Source organism: Crocodylus siamensis, chromosome 2 (assembly GCF_052110815.1).
Source record: "Crocodylus siamensis isolate JL-2025a chromosome 2, ASM5211081v1, whole genome shotgun sequence".
Classification (NCBI taxonomy): domain Eukaryota; kingdom Metazoa; phylum Chordata; order Crocodylia; family Crocodylidae; genus Crocodylus; species Crocodylus siamensis.
The window spans coordinates 112,817,100-112,840,426 of NC_143396.1; the positions used below are offsets into that span (position 1 = coordinate 112,817,100).

General features: G+C 44.5%; 1 long non-coding RNA gene across 1 annotated transcript in view; it reads left to right on the plus strand.

Moving 5' to 3' along the window:
* The first annotated feature begins 1,228 nt into the window (after positions 1 to 1,228).
* LOC149870636 (uncharacterized) overlaps positions 1,229 to 23,327 on the plus strand; it is a 40,341-nt gene continuing 18,242 nt past the window's right edge. The window contains exons 1-2 of the long non-coding RNA XR_016440479.1: positions 1,229 to 1,438; positions 6,452 to 6,515. This is a non-coding gene — a long non-coding RNA (uncharacterized LOC149870636). The remainder of the gene's footprint in view (positions 1,439 to 6,451; positions 6,516 to 23,327) is intronic.

The following is a 23,327-nucleotide window of genomic DNA, read 5'->3' on the forward strand; positions in this document are numbered from 1 at the left end:
GAAGGATGAGACAATGATTTGCCCTTTGACAGGTTTGAGTGGAAACAGTAAGTGTTTTTGTGTATTGAAAACTGGGTGGACTCGGAGGCATCCATGTTTTTTCAGCTAAGCTGACTATTAGCAGAACTATTTATAGATGTTGCCCACAGGCGGGTTTCCTGGTATGTCCTTCAAAATCTGCAATTTTTTCTCTTCACCCCATGTTCCACAGAGGTTGCCACATACTTCCTTGTAAAGTTTGTAAAAACTTTTATACAAGCATTTCCAAGGGCAGCTGTTCTAGTACATAGAACTATATACCCTTGGGCAGCCTATAAAACTACCTCAATCCCCCATCAATAAAATGGAGATAAAATATTTCCCTTTCTCACACTATTGTACTGATCATTACATGCTATAGTATTGGGTATCATATATAAAGTATGAAAAAGCTGAAAAAATTTTGGACATTTGGAAGTCAACTAAACACTGTGAACAATGGAATCCATTACATCTTGAAATGTCATTGCTTCTAAAGCTGAAACAAAGGGTAGTAGAAATAATTTACGATTGTGGGTAGAGGAAGAGGAGCTTCTCCAAGCTTGTATCCTCACCTGTACTCCAATTCCTAGCTTTCATCCTATATATGACAGAATTATAGTCTTTTATTGGGAAAGAAGTGGGGAGGAGATATTTACAGTAGCTCTTTAGCAAACAGTTGAAAATTTTTCTAGTGGAGAGTATACTAACACCACCTGAACTCTCTTTGTGTGTACCATATTGTCTGTGAATCTGTAAGTTCTTCCTGATCCTTTTTCATAACATAATCTTGTAGAAAAATCATGATTGCTGAGATTCAGTGGAAGCATATAATTTCTAGTAAACAAGTATTAATTAATTAGTGTGCATATTTTATACTCAGCAGCAGTCAATCAAGTGTTTGTAAAGAGATTTTTTTTCTGGACTTCCTAAATTTCTGCCCAATTTTTGTGTAGTATCTCTGGAAATGGATATATTTTTAGACTGAACTGGAAGTCAATTATTTTTTATAAAGACAAAATTATGTAATGCATCTTCAAAAGCATAAAGACATAATGTTTTGTGAAGGTAATATGTGTAACAGCAGGAGGAACTAGGGGCAGTCTGCAGAGCTGTGCTGACTGTTAATTTGGACTGCAACTCCCAGAAATCCCCAGGGTTGGGGGAAGGGAAAAAGGAAGAGGAAGCTTGAGGCTGGAGTAAGGGGGAGGAAAGAGTAGCGTGCACTGTAACTTGGTCAGCTGTAGACAGAGAAGTTCCCAGTGGAGATGGAGATCTCATTGGTCAAGATCTCTTTAAACCATGCCAGAAGGGCCCCCTGCGGTTGGCTTTTTTCATGTTTTCATTTTGCTGCTTGCCCACCCCGCCCCCAATTGGCGGAGGGTCCCCACCAACTGGACTGTTTGCCACTGATCACCAGGTGAGCAAAAACTGCAGTGTATCTTAAGCAGCAGCAAATGGCCTGGCCAGTGGGGCCCCTCTGCCAATTAGGGAGGTGGGGGGGGCAAGCTGTGAAATGAAAATATTAAAGGAGCCACTGCAAGGGGCACTTTCAGTGCAATTTATGGAGATCCCTAGTCATTGGCTTGGTTAGTAAGGATTGTGGTCTCAAGGAGCTAGAGTCAGACTTGCGGGTACCTGCAGGCTCCTGTTTGAATTCTTTAGGGACAAAAGGCTTGTTTGGGAACAGTTTCAGAGGTGTGGGATAGGAAATTAAGGTACTGAGTATATGTTGCTGGAGTGTTGATATTTCTTTACCTTTTGCCTATTCCCTCCCTTTGGCCTGTTGGCTTGTGACCTTAACCGCTATGATTTTCTAGATAAAAGTGGTACTTCCCCTTGATTCTTGTGCCAATTTCTGGGGCTGCAGAGTTGGCACAGTAATCTGCAGGACAGCATTATCCAACGAGGAGATTATTACTAAAATACACCATAAAAACCCCTATAACAATAGAATCTGATGTAGCACGCTTACCTTTTAGAGCTTGGATTGAGTCCCAGGCTTGAGATTCTGCTGTTTTGATTGGTGGAGCCCATCCACGAATCAGGAGGCTTCAAGAGAAATGAAGCCATGCCCCTTTCCTGAGGGGAGGGGGAGACGAGCTCCCTCGGGCCTGATTGAAGACTGCAACACTGTCGGGTCCAGAAGACTTCAGGGGCAGAGCCCTGGAGAGTAGAAAAGGAGCTGTGTGCCCAAGACAAGGGAGATGCATCTGGTATTGAGAAGAGAAAAGAATGGGGCTTAGAAGAGCTGAGGAGAGCTGCTCAGTAGGGCAAAGAAGTAGCCCAGGACAGCCCCTAATGACTTCCATTTGCGGGGTGCTACAGACAGCTCCAGCGGTTAGGCTTTCAGTGTGCAGCACAGTGCATGGCCTCTGGACCCTTGGAGCTGTGTGAAGTGGCTCAGGTCTGTGACCTTTGGCATGTGGCCAGAGACACGGAGTACAGGTCAGTGCATGGAGCAAGATCTTTGGAGCTGCTTGGGTGGCTCAGGTCCCCAGCCTCTGCACAAGGCCAGGAGCTGGGTGTAGGAGTTGCTGCACAGAGGATGAGAGCTGCTTCAGGTGGCTTGGATTTACAGCTGCTAGCACAGGGCATCAGTTCAGTGCAGACAACGCTGCACAGAGGGTCCAGGAGCAGACCGAGCCTTAGTGCTGCACAAGGCTGCCTGGGCCTCCAACTCCTAGCACAAGGTGAAGAACCCACTACACACAGCAGTGCATGTGGCCCTAAGCCGGGCCAGTGGCAGTAGAATTGGGTGGCAGAAAAGCCCAGTAGGGAACAGAGCTCAATCTGGAGAATGGGAAGCAACCCTCCATGACTGTGGAGAGAGGGTCCCCGCAGGGGAGGGACCCCCAGGGCTGTGAAGGGGCACCATGTGGGCCACTCCTGGGTGATAGGGAAAGCTTAAGAGTCTTTGCGGTCTCCTTTTCCTTTTCTTCCCCCCCCCACACCTCCTTTCCTGTAGTGATATTTTGGGAGTGGAGTCCCTGACCTGGAGGGCACCCAGGTAGTCTAAGGACTTCTGGTTATATTTGTAGACTGTGCCTTATAGTTTATGCAAATAAGTTGAAGTAATAGTTTGTATATTAATAGAGTTATAAGGTTGCCCAATCAATATCCTTTGTTCTGGGTTTCTACCCCATCTAGGTGCTGCTTGGCTCCCAGCTTCTGGGGGCAACTGGGAGCTAAGTAGTAGCAGGAATGGGTCAGTTCCCTTCCCTGTGGCCTACTAGCATTGGGGCTGAGTGGGAGCAAATTTGCTTCTGGTCAACATCTAAACATGTTAGTTTAAGGTAGTAGCTAATCACACAGTAGACTAATTTATAGCTCCGTAAATGGTGCTCACATGTAGATGCTGATGTTTTACTGAGCACTAGATTGATCTACTGCATAGTAAAGCATCTTGTGTAGACACACCCATGGGGTATCTTGATCCCTTGTCAGCATATCTCCAAATAAGAGACTGCTTCCACTTTTGTGTGTGAAGCAATATTTTGAAGGTAGTCTGATATTATTCAGATAATGAACTTCTTTAAAAATGCTGAAATTTATTAACTAATTAACTTGAAAATGCATACTGTTGTTCTTGGGAGTAAAACATGCTTGTTGAATATTAAGGAATAAAGAGTGTATGCTGTAGAATAATGAGCAGTGTAATGACAGGTGTATAATTTTTCTAACTTAGGCATTTTAGTTGCATGCATACCAAAACCAACAGGAATGGAATTTAAGTTCAGAACTGGGATTCTGACAGGCTGGTGTGAAAGGGAACAAGGTGAGTCATAACCATGACTGTTTCATACATCAAGCCCAATCCTTTTTCTGTTGAAGTCAAGACATGGAGGATCTGGTTCCTCATCTATGCACACTATGAAATGATGACACTGAGTATAACAAAAATCTTGTGAAAATGTACCCAATAACTGTCTCCCAAATTCACTTCTGAATTCTAACTCAGTCTGAATAAAGCCATTTTGTTTTAATTCATTTAGGTAAGCTTACACAATTATAGATACAATAGTTTCCATTAACAAAATTGAGATTTTTATGCAGATTACATATTTTCCATCCTCTGGTGCTACTCTGGCAAGCCAGTGTTTTAATAATTTAACATACAGGTACTCCTTACTTAAAGTAGTCCTGGTTAACATTGTTTCATTATTATGTCGCTGATCTATTAGAGAACACACTCATTTAAAGTTGCGCAATGTTTGGTTATAATGTTGTTTGGCTGCCGTGTGCTAATAGGTAACTACTGTGATGTAATTGGGTTCGCTTAACATTGGTTCACTTAAAGTTGCTTTTTTTCAAGAATGTAACTATGATGTTAAGTGCGGAGGAGCTGTACTCAGAAAAGAGACCACACATTACAGAGTGAAATGGATTGAATAAAATATTCTAAAAGCAAAAAAGAAGATTTTAGCTGTAGTGGACACAGGAGTTGCTGAATGGGGCCTGAATATATATCAATACCTTTTATATAATTATAATATAGAACTATAACTCAGAACTAGAGAGGAGGTTATTAAACATGTTCTTTTTCATTTTTTCTTTTCTTTGGAAGCACTGGAACCACTAGGAAGTTTTACAGAAAAAAATGGATTTTCTATACAATGTAATATAGGTAGTTCATAATTTTTTATTCTCTACCCTCCGCCCCTCCCTCAAAATATTAGATATACCTGTTCTTATTCTGAAAACCAAGCAACAGTAAATCATGACATTATTTATAATACACCACCAAAGAAAGTATGAGTGAAATTGTAAACATACTGAGGACTCAGTGGTGCCAAAATTAAAGCTTATAATATTACAGCAGCTGATGGTTAGCTGGGAGTCAGAAATATGATCCATTAAAATAAACAGTTGAGATTAATTTTCAGCTATCTGGCAGAACATGAATTAGAGCAAATTTCAAATAATGTCAGCATCAGTTTAGTTATCCCCCCTTTACTCTTTCTCTTGTTCCCCTCCGAATGCACAAACTTTGCTTTAGTGGAATAGCAAACCTAAGCACTAAATCCTTAGTTGATAAAAATAGTCACAGCTTCTTTGAAGTCACTAGATCTAAGATGATATGTACCAGCTAGCCTAGTTGTAGCATGAAGTACACATGGGCTAAGGACAGGAATTACACACAAACTGGTAGAAGTGATCAGAAACTGATTCAAATCTGTAACAGAACAGAAGTTCATTGCACAAAACCACCTTCAAAATGGTCAAAACCAGTTTAAGATAAACCTGGATGGATGTAGGACCAGACTTAACTGATTTAGGTTAAATCAGCTTATTGAATTTCTGTCCCAGATCCCCTTTAAATTCAAATTAACTCCCAGCATCCCAGGATGCTTTGTACTTCCTCCACAACCCTCCCCTCAGAGTGGTGGGGGGGAACTAGCCTTGGCCCAAACTGTGTCCCCGCCTAGCAGGGAGGCATGATTTAGTGCCCCCAGGCTTCTGACCTGATTCACTGCAGGTATGTGGCTGCATTTCTGGAATTAAAAGCAAATGTCTGTTCACTTGTTTATTGGTTCAATCTGTGCAGTTTAGATTAACCTGTGAATATTTAATCAATTCAGCCTTGGTCTTTTTGACTATTTATACTTAGCCATGAAATCCAACATGCAATTCCACTGAGTCTTCTGAAAAATGAATTGGGGTTACTGTTATATCCAATCCACATTGCTTTCAAGGTATATTGCTATAAGACTTCAGAGCTTTCTCTTTCAAATCTCAATTTGTACTAAGTGAGCCTCGTATGTTATTAAAAAAAACACTTTGTTTTAAAGTCAGTAATTGTTACAGTTTTTTTTGTGATCAAATAGAGTTATATGCCAAGTAAAACTGTATTGCACTTGGATATAATATTACAGCAGAAGTAGATAATGAAGAAAATAAAAAATGCTGCTTCTTTTGTGTAATATGTACATATAAGGCTCTGTGTTCATTTTGAAAGTCATTGTTTTCTGATCTTAGTCTGTAAAGTTTTGTTAGTCAGTCCTCAAAAAGCCTGAAATTTGATTCAAGTCTGAAAATTCTTTACCATAGTAGTGACACAAGGACTTTGGATTCTAGGTTTTGTCAACACCATCTGACTTCTTTGGATCCTGAAACTACATTTTGCTGCATGACCATAAATGGAAAGTGAATTGCAATGAGGAGCATACCACTGTAAATTCTGTTTTAATTTGGAAGAGAAGAAAGAAGGAAGATGTTGAAGAATAAGAAAAGAAAAGAGGAAATTTAGAGAGAGAAGAGAGAAAATTTACCCTTGTTTATTAAGATAAAACAAAAAGTTCAAATGGTACTACATGACAATGTACTAGAGCTTTATTGATATATATAAATCTGAAATATATATATCTCAAATCTCTACATTATATTTAATTTCCATCATTATTATTTCTCTGTTATTTGTATCATACTCCAGATGTTGATTCTAGAGAGAGGATCAAGATGAAAATGCCAGATCAAGAGCGTTAAAAGGTGTTCAGGTGAGTAGGATTCATGGCATTATGAAGACAGAAGCACCTGATAAAATGAAAAGGCCTGGATTCTCTAAAAGTTTGGGGGTATTTAAACGTGAGGAATACCAGGTTCAGAAACAGCTCCATTCAGTTCATAATTAGAGCTGGCTAGAAGACAAACTCAATTTCATGACAACTTGGGAGGATAAAAGGAACCAAAGTTCAAATCCAGTTCTGCCTGATTCCAAGTAATATTTCATTTTGGATCACTGAATCAGGCAGAGTAGAGACCTGAATCTGGGATTATTTCATGTCCTGTGTTGCTTTCTAATGAAACATTTGTACTGACTTTTATCCCTCCCAACCCCTTCCTGATAAAATTATTGTCAAGACTGTTGTCTCCATGAACTTTTTGTCTTTGAAGTTTTAGGTTCTATACATATGTCCAAATGATCTGGGAGAATTCTCCTAGGTTTGGTTCCCTGGTAGAAAAACTTGCGAGAGATGACCTGAACAGACGTTTGGAATAATACCTCCCTGAAGAGCAGAGAGTTTACAGTGCTGATATTGGACAGCCAGGGGCCTCTCCAGGGGCACATCTCTGCAGGCTCCCTCAGTCTGCCCACAGACAGAATTGCAGCAGGGCACAGGGCAGCCCTGATTGGCTGACCAAGACTGCTGTGAGTCTGCCTGTAACTCCTTTCACCACACCATGGGATTGTGAAAGGTTTGTTCCTCCTCTTGCTTAGCTGGAGCAGAAAAGTCCACTGTGTGATACACTCTTTCTAGGGCAGGAAAGCACACTGGGATGCTAGAGGACAGTGCTGTTGCTTCTACCAGAAGAGAACAGGTACAGACATTTGCTATCCCAGGTGGAATTTTCCTGGGAATCATTTATCTCTGGTTGTTTCTCGAGTGGCCATTTTTACTCTCGGAGAAGAATCTTGAACATCTGAACATCTCCCAGGAGAACAGTGACTCTCCCAGGAGAAACAGAATCTCTGTGTGTGATTAGTCAAACGTGTTCATTTTGGCAGTACCAGCAATGTCTATTAAAGATCCTTCTATGTTGGCATGTGTGTTGTCTGCTCTCTATATGAAATAATCAAGCATAGTTAAGGACAAAACTGGTGGAAGCTTTAGAAGGTTGAAGCAGACATTTTGTGTGCCTGTTAGAGACTTAGTGATAACTGAGAAAACAGATGTTTTTCCAGACTCCATTTTTTGGCTAGAAACAAGAGGCCAGGCTGGAGTTATGATCTGGGGCTTTATGTCCAAGTTATTGAGGTATTCAAATATTAGTTGTGCCAGAGGTATTACTTAGCTGGCAGGGGCATGAGTTACAATTACTTACTGGTTGTCACTCAGTCAGGTGAACCCTTAAAACAGAGTACAAGCAGAGAGTGTTCCACACATAAAAACAGAAAGAAACACAGGCAGAAATTGGGATTTTAAAGGGTTACTACAAAAAGCAGAAGGGGGCTTCAAATAATGGGCTGGAAGCAAGAAGAGGCCAGGGAAAGGTGGAGTTCATATTTGGGGGTCTCATACTGGGGTATAGATGTGAAGTTGATGACAATTTTGTTGATGGGATGTTGTTCTGACAGAAAACACTGATGATCTGTCAAAATTCACACTATTGGGCTCTAATTTTCCTGCTAAATCTTGTATCACTTTTTTTTTTAAACAAAACATTTTGATCACTTCAAAGTGATTCTTGTGCATGGCAATTTCCCTTCCAAAGAGAATTTCAAATTTTAAGCTTTTAATTTGGAAATGGAACAATATTATTATGGAATAGGTATGCCTTCTGTTTCTCTAGGCAGCATATGCTCATAACTTCCAATCCACGGGTCTGCAAAATGGCACTTTTTAATATTGTGGGCCACACAAACTATACTGTATAAAAAGAAGCAGGTATTACCAGGCAAATGAAACATTGAATTATTGCACATACCATATTATTGGGACATTCTGTATAAATATAGTATCACCAAAACACCTGATTCAGGCCTAATGGTAAATAGAAACTCATACCCTGTATTTCTTTTATTGGCAAAACTTCTCCTGAAGCCAATAGAAGTTTTGCCTGAATAGGGACAGCTGGAACAGGCCTTAAATGCAGTTACTACATACTGATTTCACTTCCTCATTGGAAGTAGCAAAATGACCATTGACTATCAAGATTGAGGCATATTTAGCTAATTAAGTAACAGTGAAGTTTTAGGTGAGGTGGCAGAAGAACAGAGAATCAGGTTTTTATTTACAGTGGGCGCACCTACATGAGATGTGGTACTGCAAATCAGTGTGGTGGTTTACTGCACAGCAAGCAAGTGTGTCTACATGTGTGCATGCTTACTGTGCAGTAAAAACCTTTAATCCTGCTTAAATTTGTTACTTGCAAATGCAAGTAGCAAATTTAAGTGGAGTTAGTTAATGTGCAGTAATGCACATGTAGACATGACCCACGAGCAAGTTTGTCCCCCTGGGCAGGCCACAGCCAATTCACAGGGGGGAACTGACTCTGCGGTAGGACCCAGAGGGTGGTGGTCAATGGCAGCCAATCGTCTTGGTGCTCTGTGACCAGTGGGGTCCCTCAAGGCTCTGTCCTAGGGCCTATACTATTTAACATCTTCATCAGTGATGTGGACATTGGTACCAGAAGCGGACTGGTCAAGTTTGTCGATGACACCAAACTCTGGAATAAAGCATCCACACCTGAGGACAGGCGGGTGATCCAGGCAGATCTTGACAGGCTTATGAAATGGGTGGATGAGAACCTGAGGGTGTTCAACACCAAAAAATGCAAGGTTCTTCACCTTGGGAGGAAAAACCTGCAGCATGCCTATAGGCTCTGCAGTGCTACGCTGCTTAGCACTGCAGATGAAAGGGACTTGGGGGTCATGATTGACCACAAGATGAACATGAGCCTTCAATGTGATGCTGCGGCTAGTAAAGCAAGCAAAACGCTGGCTTGCATCCATAGTTGCTTCTCCAGGAAATCCTGGGATGTCATTCTCCCATTGTACTTGGCCTTGGTGAGGCTGCAGCAGGAGTACTGCATCCACTTTTGGGCTCCACAATTCAAAAAGGATGTGGAGAAGCTTGAGAGGGTGCAGAGGAGAGCCATGCGCATGACCAGAGGTCAGAAAAACAGACCTTATGATGAAAGGCTGAGAGCCATGGGGCTCTTCAGCCTGGAAATGTGGAGGCTCAGGGGTGATCTGATGGTCATCTATAAATTTATCAGGGGTGCTCATCAGGATCTGGGGGAACGTCTGTTCACCAGAGCATCTCAAGGAATGACAAGGTCGAATGGTCACAAACTCCTCCGTGACCATATCAGGCTAGACATAAGGAAGAACTTCTTTATTGTCTGAGCCCCCATAGTTTGGAATAGACTGCCGGCGGAGGTGCTTCAAGCACCTACTTTGAATGCCTTCGAGAGACATTTGGATATTTATCTTGCTGGGATCCTATGATCCCTGCTGACTTCCTGCCCCTGGGGCAGTGGGCTGGACTCAATGATCTTCCAAAGTCCCTTCTAGCCCTAGTGTCTATGAATCTATGAACTGTGTGAACCGTGGAGGTTCCTGGTGCTGGGCCCAGTTGCCATGGGTCCCAGGGGCCCTTACCCTGAGAGATCGTCTGTCTGCCACCAGAGCAGAAAGGGTTGGCTCCAGGTGTGTCCATCACTAGACCTTCCCCAGAATAGGGGTCAGGGTGATGGGCCTGTAGTTTTCTGCATCCACTTTTCTCCCTTTCTTGAGGATAGGCACCACATTGGCCTTCTTCCAATCTTCAGGCACTTCACCAGAGTGCCAGGAGCTCTCTAAGATCCATGCCAGGAGCTGAGCTATGATGTTTGCCAGCTCCTTGAGTACCCTTGGGTGTAAACCATCAGGGCTGGCTGACTTGAAGGTATCCAGCCTCTTAAGGTGTTCCTTCACAAGGTCAGCGTTGATGGAGGTTAAGGAATCTCCCTCACCCAGGCCTCCCTGTCCTGTAGTGGGAAGGGGTGTCCCATGGGACTGCTGGAAAACAGATGCCAGGTACTCATTTAGCAAGTTTGCTTTTTCCTGGGTGTCGGTTGTCAGTTGTCCCATCTGGTTTAGCAGGGGTCCAATGCTGACCTTGCTTATCCTCTGTCTCTCCACATATTTTAAAAAGGACTTTTTATTGTCCTTGATATTTGTAGCTAGCTGGAGTTCCATTGTAGCCTTGGCTTTCTTGGTTTGCTCTCTGCAGGTCCGGACCAGTGCAGAGTATTCCTCGTTGGTGGTGTATCCAGTCCTCCATCCTTTGTAGGTCTTCCTTTTAAGATGCAGGAGGTCCACTTTTTTGGAGAGCCAAGGGGGCTGCTGTGCCCTTTTGCTGCCTTTCCTCTGAGATGGAATAGCCTTTTCTTGTGCATCCAGGATTGCTCCTTTGAAGAGAAACCACTCATCCTGGACTGCCCTCCACTTTGGGTTGTGGTCCTTGAGGGTCTCACTGACAAGCCTGCTTAGCTTGTTGAAGTCACCTTTCCTGAAATCAAGGACTTCTGTATTACTGACTGACTTCAGCTTTACATTGGATAGTGAAGGTGATCATCTCATGGTCACTGTCACCTAGCTTCCCTTTGATCATTAGGTCACTGATTAGGTCATCCCCAGTTGCCAGTAACAGGTTGAGTGGCACTTTACCTCTTGTCAGCTCATAGAATTCCTGCATCAGATCGAGTTCATCCATGCATGAGAGAAAGCTTTGCGACAGCTCAGGTTTGGTCGACTGCTCTTCCCATGCGAAGTTGAAGTCTCCCATGAAAACCATGCACCAGGAGCATGCGGCCTCAGCCAGTTCCCTGGCAAATTCCTGGTCAAGCTCTTGATCCTGGGTGGGGGTCTGTAATGGGCTCCCACCATTGTGTCCCCTGTGCTGTGTTCCCCATGAATTTTAACCCAGGGGGTCTCAAGTCATCCCCCCTGGGTGCCAATGTTGGCTTGCAGGGATGGGTAGCTTTCCTTGACATAGAGAGCTACACCCCCACCCCTTTTGTCTACTCAATCCCTCCTGTACAGGGTATAGCCATCTATACCCATGGCCCAGTCATGGGTGGAGTCACACCAGGTCTCCATTATCCCTATGACATCATAATTATTTGTGTTTAGCAAGAGGACATGTTCCTCCTGTTTATTTCCCAAGCTCCTGGCATTTGTATATAGGCATGCACATGCCCCCTTGGGTAACCTTGCCCTGTCTACAGTTTGTTCCAGGGCTGGGGTGGGATCCCTTAATTTCCTTGGCCTTCTGGCTTTGTAAGGGTTGCTCAGTGGGCCAGCAGTGGCGGTAGTCCCCCCCATCCTCTGGAGGGCTTAGTTTAAAGCCTGATGGAGTTGATGGGTCACTCAGCCTCTCCATGGTTTTCTCTGTCCTTCCTGCCAACAAGCACACCAATTTCTTTCTTTCTCTCAGCCATGCCTCAGGCAAACTCCAAACACATGCACATATACCCAACTCCACCCACCTCCCCCTTTATACTAGATGTGTACCCAGCTCTTATCCATGCTCTGCACACATCTCAAAATCTGCACCCAACAGGCTTCTGAGATACCTTACAACATTCTTAAAAGGGTAAGGTTATCTGGAGTTCACATGGTGACCTACATACACACACCAGGTTACATGAGGAGAGCCTACGGGACCTGAACCTGTTCAGCCTCCAAAAGAGAAGGCTGAGGGGGGGATCTAGTGGCCTGTTATAAATTAGGGGGAAACAGCGGGCATTGAGGGAGTCACTTTTCCCCCGTGCACTGCCAGGAGTGACCAGGAATAACGGTCACAAGCTGGCAGAGGGCAGGTTTAGGCTAGATATCAGGAAGCACTACTTCACGGTCAGGGTGGCTAGGATCTGGAACCAACTTCCAAGAGAGGTGGTCCTGGCTCCTACCCTGGGGGGTTTTAAGAGGAGGTTGGATGAACATCTTGCTGGGGTCATTTGACCCCAGTATTATTTCCTGCCGTGGCGGGGGGTCGGACTAGATGATCTCCTCAGGTCCCTTCCGACCCTAGAAACTATGAAACTATGACATGGCCACACTGATATAGACACAGACCTGAATTTTCACTGCAACAGCTGAAGTTGCCTGGAGTGGTATCAAGACAACACACTGGCCATTCTGAGCCTGGACTCTGCCAGCCAAAGGGGGAGCTAGCTGTGCCAGTGGAATACCAGCCACCATCACCCCTGGGTGAACCCCCTAGGCTGCACTCCCCCTGCTTCACTTGCCATGGTGTTTGCACCCATGGGGGAACAGCCAGAGGTTGGGATGTTAGCCATCTGTCCCCAGGCTCTTCCCCTTAGGCACCCCTACCCATAGCCCCCTACTCTGGGACACACAACCCCCCCCCCCATTTTGTACATAGTTTGCACAGGGAAGAGGGTTTTTTTATTGTTGATGGGTGGGGTTTGTGGTGGAGGGGCTCTATCTATTGTGGAGGGAGGGAGCTCTGTTTGTTGGGGAGGAAGGGGGAGAGGAGCTCTGTGTATTGGGGAGTGAGATGACCTCTGTGTTGGGGAGGGTGGAGGAAAGGGGGGCTGTGTGATATGAGGGGAATAAAGATTTAATCTTCTGAAATGTATGTGCAGTGAGCATGATGCTGGGTGTGGGCAGGAGGGTAGGTGCTCTGTGGGTGGTGGGGAAGGTGAGCTAGAACGGAGTACAGGAGGAGTGGTCAGTTAGAGCCTCCTGCACCCAGTGCCCATGTCTCCACTGGCAGGTGAATGGCTCTCTTGGGGCCTTGGTGGGGAGGGAGGGGAGATCCTCTGCTGCTGCTGCCACCCAATGTTCCTGCTGTCAGGCCACCTTGCACCATGCCTTCTCCACCCAGGGCTCACAGAACAGCTCCCCTCAGGCCTCACAGATGTTATGCAACAAGCAGGCTGTGACGATGATCTGGGGGAAGTTGTCTTTGGAGACCTTGAGGCAGGCTGTGAGGGAGCACCAGTGGCCCTTGAGGTGGCTGAAGGTGCATTCTACCAGGGTGTGGATTTGGCCCAGACACCAGTTAAAGTGGGCCTGGTGAGGGTCAAGGGGACTGGTGTAGGGCCATATCACCCAGGGCAGGAGCAGGTAGACAAGGTCCCTGATGAACAGGGGTGGGACCATGACAGTGCCCACATGCAGGTCTGGCATCCTTGATGCAAAGTGCCCACTCTTCACAAGTCCCACCAGGCCTTCCAAAACATCCAGGCATCGTGAACTCTGCCTGCTCAGCCAGCACTCACGTGGGTGAATGGGCCACAGTGGTCCAACAATGGCCTGCAGACCATGGAGTGGGTGGAGTAGAGGTGATTTCCATGAGAAAGGCAGGGATGTGGGTCCTGTGATGTGATGGGGATGTGGGTCCTGTCCAAGGCCCCCATACACTGGGGGAATCCCAGGTCATGGAATCCCACCACGACTGCCAGGGGGTCATGGATGTGGAGCACAATGTCTCCCAGTACATCTTTGAGGGCCTTTTATAGCTCCAGTACATCCTCCCTGGTGGAGGCCTTGCTCATGCTGAACAGGTGTCTGATGTACCGGAGGTTGTTGGGTATGACCAGCTTCAGCAGGGAAAAGGGCCAGCCAAGTATCTGTGGGGTGAACCAGGTGCATGCCAGTGTCCTGCCACTCCAGGCGGGGCCAGAGCTATCGGAGCAGGTCCTGGAAGGTGGCCCAAGTCATGAGGAAATTGTCAAGCCACTGCTTGCTGTCCCAGGTGTGCTGGATTATGTGCAACCACCAGTGATGGGCCCAGAGGCAATAGGGCTGGAGGCCCAGGAGGATGACAGCAGCTCCAGCAGTGGCAACATGGAGTCCCTTGTTGGTGTCCTTGTCGATGGCAGCAGTGCAGTGGCAGCCCTGGATTGGCAATCAATGGCCAGGCAGGTAGCTGCAGTGTGTGGGGAAGCCAGGTAGGGTAAGATGCCTGTGGGACAGGTGGCAGGTATTGCGGCAGGCCAGCAAAGGCCAGTGTGGCAGCCAGCAGGCATGCAGGGTACTGGTCATCCCATCACTGCTGGGCTGGAGTTGGGGCAGCCATGGTGTTTGGAGGCAGAATGGCCAAAGAGAGAGCTGCCACATGCTGTTCCTGCACTAGTCACACTGCTCCTGGCCAAGGTAGGGGTTGGCCAGAATGCAGATGGTGGGGTTGTCTTTTAAAGATGGATACTGGGTGTTTGCAGCTGCAGCCAGAACCTAGAGTCCCCTCAGTGACAGCAGAGGCCCGCTGCAGGAAACTGGATGTGAATCTACTCCCTATTCCCCGCATGTGTAGATGCCTGCCTGAAAATGCTTACACCATGGTAGCTTACACTGCAGTAAATTTAGGCCAGAGCAATTGCATGTATAGATGAGCTCGGTAAGTTACTTTTGAATTGCAGTGTAAAGGGGTCTTAAAGACTAGGTGTAAATTGAACCAGGGTAAATGAGAATATGGCCCAGGTTTCCAAGAGACTATTGGAAGAGTTTCCAAGAGACTGTTTTCCATGCATAGTAATACTGTATTAAATAATCAGGAAGTCCATTTGAGGTTCTAGTTTTCAAAGCTAACTTGAAATAGCATTTGCTGAATTATGTTAAATATATTCCAGAAATGGATGTCTTGAAACATTTTGTTCTTTATTTATTCTTGAAGCATCTTTCTTTCCTTATTATTTTTCTTTTATTTTTTTTGAAAAGAACATAGCTCTTCTGTATACTACAGTTTATTAAATACTGGTCAGAATAAAATAGCAAGATCTATCTATCTATCTATCTATCTATCTATCACCTTTACTGTACAATCTCATGTTGGTTTGGGGTTTAAAATATATTATCCTATGAAGTAATAAGAGAGATTGAACAAAGAATGGACCTGTGCCGAAGAAATTTATTGCGATAAAACTAGTGAATGGGAATTAAAACGTTCACATTAACTACAAAACAGTAAGTGCTAAGATGTTAATAACTTTATTGCACTGAAAATGTTTAACATAGAGTCAAAACAGATTAGTTCTGTGGAAATTTTTAAATTTTCCTACTCAGGACCGACTGATGACAATTTCAGTTAGTCTAAACAGATTTATAGCTATGATTATATAATGCTTTTTTAGCTGAGTTGTGTCCTTTACATGATGTTCTGGCACTTTAGCCTGTAACCAAATACTTGGGACAGTTCTCAACTGGAGAGAAGTTATCACACATGGCTCACAGTCTAGTCATGCTTCTTCATTTTTTCACAATTTCCATCTCTTGCTTCCCTTTACTTTCTGATCTTGACTGGTAAAAGAAGACTACGATGCACTCGCACAGGTTTGAGCACTGATTTAGAGTCAGCCTGCAGAAATTACTGCCTGATCATCACCTGTGGAAATGACTGCTTTTGCATCTCTTTTAGTTTGATTGCAGTGAAGTGCTGCCTCCTTCCAGACTCCCACTCTCAGCAGACTTAGGTGAGATATGGCAGGGCTCTGCCACAGTCAATTCAGACAGTAAAAAAAAAAAAAAAAAAGACTACATTCCTCTGGCTAATTAAATAGGGAACAAAGCTAGTTCAGCAGAACAAAAATACATCTTTTAAAAAAGAAAGCTCATTAATTATCCTCTTCCTAAATTCTATTATTCAAAGATATATTTGATTTCAAACTTTCCTAAGCATTGCCTTGGTTTACATTAGTAATTTTTGCAGCTGCTCTGAATTGCTGCCAGGACTACCAGGCCTGTGTAAGTGCAGAGTATTTTCCCTAAAGCTTCCAACCATATTGAAAACAGACTCATAGACTGAATGTTTAAAGCAGAATTGTTTCTGGCAAATATGCAGTGTCAACATAAAGTGATGTAGAAGGGAATGACTTCTTAGTTTTATATTTCTTTTAGAAACCGGTAAAAGATATCTACATATATCTCCATGTACTTGTACGTACTTGTACACACTATACACACACACACACACACACGTATATATATATAGATATAGATAACTATATCTGTATATAGCTATATAGATATATCTATCTATCTATTTATATATCTGTCGCAGTGCACTGAAGTGCCTGCTCCTAGGGAAAAGTTGCGGGGCAACCGCAGTTCAGTCAGCTGACTAGAAGGGGGCAGGGCCTAGCCTATATAAACAGCCTAGGCTGAGGCCAAGCAGGCAGTTCTCTGCTAATATTGAAGGGTGAGGGAGGTCTGCTGGAGTATTACAACCTGTAGAACTAGATGGCCTGAACAGCTTTGGTTGAGTACTGGGTGGAGCAAGCCCTGGTAGGGTTTTGAATGATGGCTAGCCAGAGGGCTTAGAAATTGTGTTTTAGCCAGATGGCTTGGAGTTTATGTTGTAGCCCAGGGGCTTGAGTTTTCTGTTGGTAGCTGTTACACTGGAGGACCGGGTGAGGCTATAAGGGGTTGGAGGAGGCCTCACAGGAGCGCCCCAGCAGTGTGGGGGGTCCTGGTGCCAGAGACAGCACTGCAGTCAGGTGCCAGAGAGGGCACAGCAGTCTGGATCTAGGGCCAAGTGAGGCCACCTGAGCCCAATTTGGAGGAGCACCAGTGTGGGCACTGACAAGAAGCCCAGAGGGTGCTCGTGTTACACCCCAGCATGGGCGCACAAGAAGGTGAGAGCATTGTGTTAAGCCCCAGAGAGGGCACACAGGAATAAGAGCCCAGGGAGGGTGAAGGTATTGCGTTGAGCCCCAGGGAGGGTGAGGGCCACGAGTGGAAGACAAGCCCGGAGAGCGTCAGTGAGGGCGCGGGCAATAGTAACTGACTCAACAACATCCGGTACATCTGAGAGGCTTGAGGTGTGGTATAAGGGGAGGTAGGAGCCATAAGGCTGGGTGCACCAAATATGGAACAGGGGCCAGGATAAATAAGAGCACCGTGTCCAAGGGGACAAAAGGCAGCCTCCCTTATAAAACAGATACCATAGAAGACGTGGCCAGTGAGAACAAGGGTGCTTAATCACCAACTTGACACAGTAGGGGGTGCCAGGAGAGATCACGGCCGTTCCTGGGTCCCCGCCCTGTGACTATATATATATATAAAGGGTTTAGTCTATCTGTCAATGTGCCTGTCTGTCTGTAATGCCCTTGAAGCACTCTGATTGGCTGCCAAGACAACCAATCACAATGCTTACTGAAACAACCAGTCTGCATAGACACATGCAGACAGATGGCCAGATGTGGTGGGGGGTGGGATTGTGGTGGGGTCAGACTCAGGACAGATAGGGGAACTCAGAACTCTCCAGCTTGGAGGTGGCAGCAATGTGGGGTGGTGACAGGAGGACAGAGGGGGCAGCAAGGGTAGAGTGGTATGGTGGCAGCAGTGCTGGCCTCACTCCCTCTCAGGAGGCAGTGGCAGGACAGGGTGCTGGTGGAGGGGGATGGAGGGAATGGCAGGGATGGAGTGGGATGTCAGAGCACTGCCATGATGGCAGGAATGGAGCGGCAGAGTGCCATGGCAGAGCTCCATGATGGAGGTGAATGGAGGGAACAGTGGGGATGGAGTGGGACAGCAGACTGCCACCATGATGGCAGGGATGGAGGGGACAGAGTGGCAGAGCACCATGATGGGAGTCCCCCCAGTCCTGCTCCTTGGAGGTGGTGGCGGCATGGGGTGCTGGTGTAGGGCAAACAGCAGGGCAAATTTCCCCCCCTGCTTCTGGGAGGTGGCAGCATGGGGTGGTGCTGCTCCATCCCCACCTCCCCCCCCAGTCATTTTTCATGGGCAATTTGCTAGTGTGTATCTAAGCTTAAAGTAATTTGCAGCCAAACAGCACCAAAAAAAGATAGATGGTTGAGTATATAGTATTTCATATAACAAAGTTTTACTTTGGGGTGAAATATTGTTACCAAATCACTGATCTGATATTTCAAATGGGCCCCATACGGGAAGTTTCAAAATGTGAAGCAAAAATTAAACTCTTTTTTCCATAACATATTTGTGTATGAGTATGCACTCATACACAGACATGAACACCCCTTTATAAGGAGGTGACATCTCTATGATAAATTTCATGGGTAGGTAGACAGATATATATTTCACATACTTGAACAATTTATCACAGGCCTATGGCTATCTCATTAATTCACTAATCCAGGTACTTTTTTTAATACCTGAAATCTGAACATTTTTAAATAGTTCCCATTTTCTTCTTCATCTTACTGCTGCTTACCACTTACTTCTCTGCCACATGAAATTTAATCTATATGGCTTTTCTGGATATGCAGTCTCTCAAAAACTAAACTCCAGAATTGTATTTTGGTGCTATGTGAATTCCAATGAGACTGCTGGAAAGGGAGTAATCTCTACTTTTCAGTGGACCTGGATGTTTCTCAGATATTGAATTCTAAAGGCATAATATTTTTAGGATATGAGGTCATTTTGGAGGCACACAGGGGACCATTTAAAAGGTCTGAAACAATTCAAAGCTCTTGCAGCTAGACTCCAAGCTGGTAAGTAAGGGGTGGGGGAGGGGAGATGGGGAGAGGACTATGGGGGGAACCCTGCCAGCCCCAGCCTCTGCTTGCTCCCCCAGCCCCTCCAACTCTTGCCCACTTCCCCAGCCCCACCATGCCCACCCCAGCTCTGGTCCTTTAAAGAAAAGCCCTGGTGCTCACTGGCTGGTGCGGGGCAGAAGGTGATCCCCACTGCCCCTCACTGCCCCATGTGGCATGGGGGGTCTGCATGAGCCTCCTGATACTCCCCCCCCACTCCCAGAGCCCCCCATGGCTGCCCTGCTTGCCCCAACTCCGTCCCTTTTAGAAAAAAAATGGAGAAAACCCCGGGACTCACCACTCCTGCAGCAGTCTCAGGGCTTTGGGGAGCTCATGTAGAGCCCCCCCACATAGCGCAGGGCAGCAGGGATAGGCCCCCCCCCCACCTCCCACTGCTGGAAGGAGCAGTGAGTGCGGTGCTTTTCTTGTTTTTTTTTTTTTTTCTTAAAGGGACAGAGCTGCAGCGGGCATGGGGGTTGGGAGAATGAGGAAGAGCTCATGCAGAGTCCCCCATGCTGTGTGGGGCACTGGGGGGAGGCAGCGGGAATTCCTCCCCCCAGCAACACCTTGTAAGTTGGGGCTTTTTTTCCCCAAGTGGTGGGAGCTGGGGTGGGCAGGGCAGCCATTGCCAGGCTGGGGGGGATGGGCCTGGCTGATTCAGAGATTTAGAGATTTGGCAGCAGCTGAATCTCCGAATCAGATTCAGCTGAATCAATTGGGACAGTGATTTGAATCACTGAATCGAATCACTGTGCCCCGAATTGGCTGAATCCGAAGCAAATACTAGCCACTTTGCACAGGCCTAATGTGTATGTGTAACTGTATGTGTGTATATTTCTCCAAAATATATATATAGGCATATTTTTCTGAATGATGTGTAGTTGAACTCATATTTACAAAGTCACAGATTTGCTGTAGGTTGTTGAATACAAGAAATAGTTTCTGAACCAATCTTCCATATCAAATACACGGTGTAGTTTCATCACTTATGAGCAACACCCAGTTCTATAATTATAAATGTTCCTGACTTTGCTGCTCCTGTGGTTTTCATTTGTTTCTTGGAAATTTATTTTACAGATAAGATTCTTTTTAAGCCAAGGAATTGTGTGCTGCTCAAAGAGCTACAGAGATTGATGAAGAAATTGTTACCTGGATTATAGGTGAATTTACAGGTTGCCTATTGATAAAAGAAGCAACAGACAGATATACAGCCCAAAACACAGAAGCAAATGCTCATCCCAGTCTACCTGGTTACTTGTGAGAGCACAACATAAATTCTTACTTATGCTGGCTGGGGGGAGGTGAAGCAGTGGAGGAAAGTGGCATGCAGATTGGCAGCAGGTCTTCTTGAATTTGCTGAGTTCTCTAAATTTCCCTCTAGCCTATATCCTACATTTATAGATGGCTGGTTCTAATATTTTAGTAATGGTTCTCTGATTGTTTTAATTTAAATTTATTTATTTCACTGAGGCTTTTGAAACTGGTCTAAACTAGTTTTCTTATGGACGTGAAAGGTATCAATTGGTTGAAATGTATGCTCCTGTGGAGCATTAATTAATGCACTTTAGGAAATGCACATTAAATCTAGTACCTCCATTGTGAGGTACTAGAAAAATGTGCATTAGCCTACTTTAATGCTCATTAGCTAAAGGGCACTTTTTGTGGTAGTTTAATGCTCATTAAAATAGACTAATGAGCATTAAAGTGAATGTGTAGACACGTCCTGTGAGTTATTCTTCTGGAAGGAAGTATTCCTTATTTTCTTCCTTCACCATCATGGAATATTGCTTGCCAACAGAGGTGCCAAGTACATGGGTGCCCAAGGGCCCTGACCCCCAGGGATGTCACCTGAAATATGTAAAACTTTCCACATGTCCATCATCTTAGCCCCTCTCCCCAGCAAAAATAAAAGCTGGAGCACATGCTTGCCACCATCTTTCTTTCCTCTTCCCCAAAATTTATAGTCTTTTGTAAACAAGGTTGCTTTGTTTTTACAATTTATCTAGGCCTCTTAACAAAAATATATATTGATTCCTTCCTTTACATGCCTGACCAAGCTGGTTGTCACATCTGCAAAGGTGTGTAGTCTATAGTAACTCAGAAACAGACTTTGGGGCCACATTTCTGCAGCTTGGCCTTGGCACCTTTAAAATGACCAAAGCTGGCAACACAATGGATAATACAACCTCGACAAAAGTTTCAGCTAGATAAATCCAACATAATCTTTATGATGCCTAACTTTCGGGTTCAAGTATCTAGGTAGGACAAGAGACTTCTGGGTAGAACTTTAAAAAATGTAAACAAATCAGCAAAGCCAGAAGTTCTGTATGTCACTCCTAAAACATCCAAGGCACTATTTATGTTACTCTAAAAAGATATAGAATACAGATGTATGAGAGAGAGTGATGAGATACTGTCTATGCATTCATGGATGTTAATAAGAGGAGCCAGAGGCTCTGCTTCTTTGATATGACCTTGATAACTAGGGGGTGGGGAGCAAGGCTCAATCAGGCTTTTGGAAGAAAAACGCCACCCAAAAAACTACCCATTTGCTAACCAGCAAAAATCATTACCTGCCTCAAATATAACTCAGGGTCTTTGTTTTTTACCTTGTTTATGTAGAACATTTTCTGTTCTCTTAGGCTGCTGACAACCATTATTTTTGTAATACCACAAGCACTACACAAAATCAGTCTCTCTGAAGTATGCACTGACAGGCAGCCCTGATTGGATCTCACCAAAGTTGCCACAGAAACATACTCTCAGGCCAGGGAAACTTGTGGCAATAGCTGCAGATGCCATCCCTTTAATGAAGGCTGGTATCTAAGCCACCAGCAACCCCTTCAAGTTCCAGCATTGTAGGTATACTCTGACACCCTGACTGCTGAGCAGCAAGGGTGACTGGGCATGCCTGCAAGTGGATCCATCACCACTGGACAGGTTGCCAGGAAGAGAGAGTCATTCTTCCTCTGTCACTCCCCAGGAGAGGCAGGAATACTGTGGGATACCGATGGACAGGAAGACATGCCACATGTAAAATTTGTTGTGGAAACCCTTCCTGCTACAAAGAAGTTGCTGTTTTAAATAAAAGCTTTTCTGTAGTGGATTGGCCATTTTTTAAGCAAGACAGAAAGACAAAATGTTTGGCCACATTGTTTTTTGCACTTAAACAGTGGATAAAGCCCAACAAATGTAACATGTCAGAGACAGAGCCCTCATTCTAAACACTACACCTTAAAACATCAATGATAATACCTGAAGGAGGACAAACTGACTCAAAGACTGCCTTTTTTTGAACCATTGTATCTGCTTACAGCATGTTTCATGAATATTATTTTTAAATGTCACGCAAAAATCTAGAACACTTGGTTCCAAAATGATACCTTTTATTAGACCAACTGGGAAATCACAAGAAAATAGTTCTTTTCTTTTCTTTCTAAATGGTCATTTTCACAAAAGAGCCAGAGAACTACTACTTTTTAGAGATGTAACCATTCTTCTCCAGCGTATGCAAATAGCACAAGTAGGCTTCCCTCTCAATGAACTTGGTAAATCAAGAAATAATCATTCCCATGAAATGATAATTCTGCAAATAATTCTGATTTGAATCACAGGGTGTTGGTTGTGCAATCATTCCACCAGTATACTTTAATGACCAGACTATTTAACTTCAATGTGCTCATTCAGCCATAATGATGCTAGGTAACTTTGGATATTTCCAGTCAATTGAAACAGAATAAAGTTAATGTGATTAGTTCTTCCAAGAAGCCAATTATAAAGCATTAAGCGATTTAACCTCAGTGGAGACATATTTTTTTAACAGTGAAAAATCTGCATGTCCTGTGTAGCTTCAGTAGGTTGGTTCAGTCATGACTCCGACAAGACTGACTGTGATAACATGCAGAGATACATTTCAAATGACTGTTTATCTAAAAGAATCTGATAGTATAACATTAGGGGAACAGGACCCCTCTCCCCAGACATACACACAAATCCTTGGGCACTCCTAACAGGGATCTCATGTATAATTTTATGAGTGCCAGCTCTCAGTTAGGAACATCAATTGTTTCTTTCACGTTAGTTGTAGTTAACTCTGATTGTCTTGATTAATTCTACTTCTGATCCCAAAGCTATATTCAGCAATTTACTTCTAAGAAAGTCCAGTACAGTACCTTTGACTCATACCCTGCATTCAAATGTGTATTAAAAAGTCAGAAACCAAAACAAGCATGTGAAGGTCAGCTACTTATTTGCATGACTCTTATCCAAATATCTGGCTGCTTACACCTTGGAGCAGTAGCATGAGTATTTTCAAGTTTCTTAATCTCTGCTGACATACA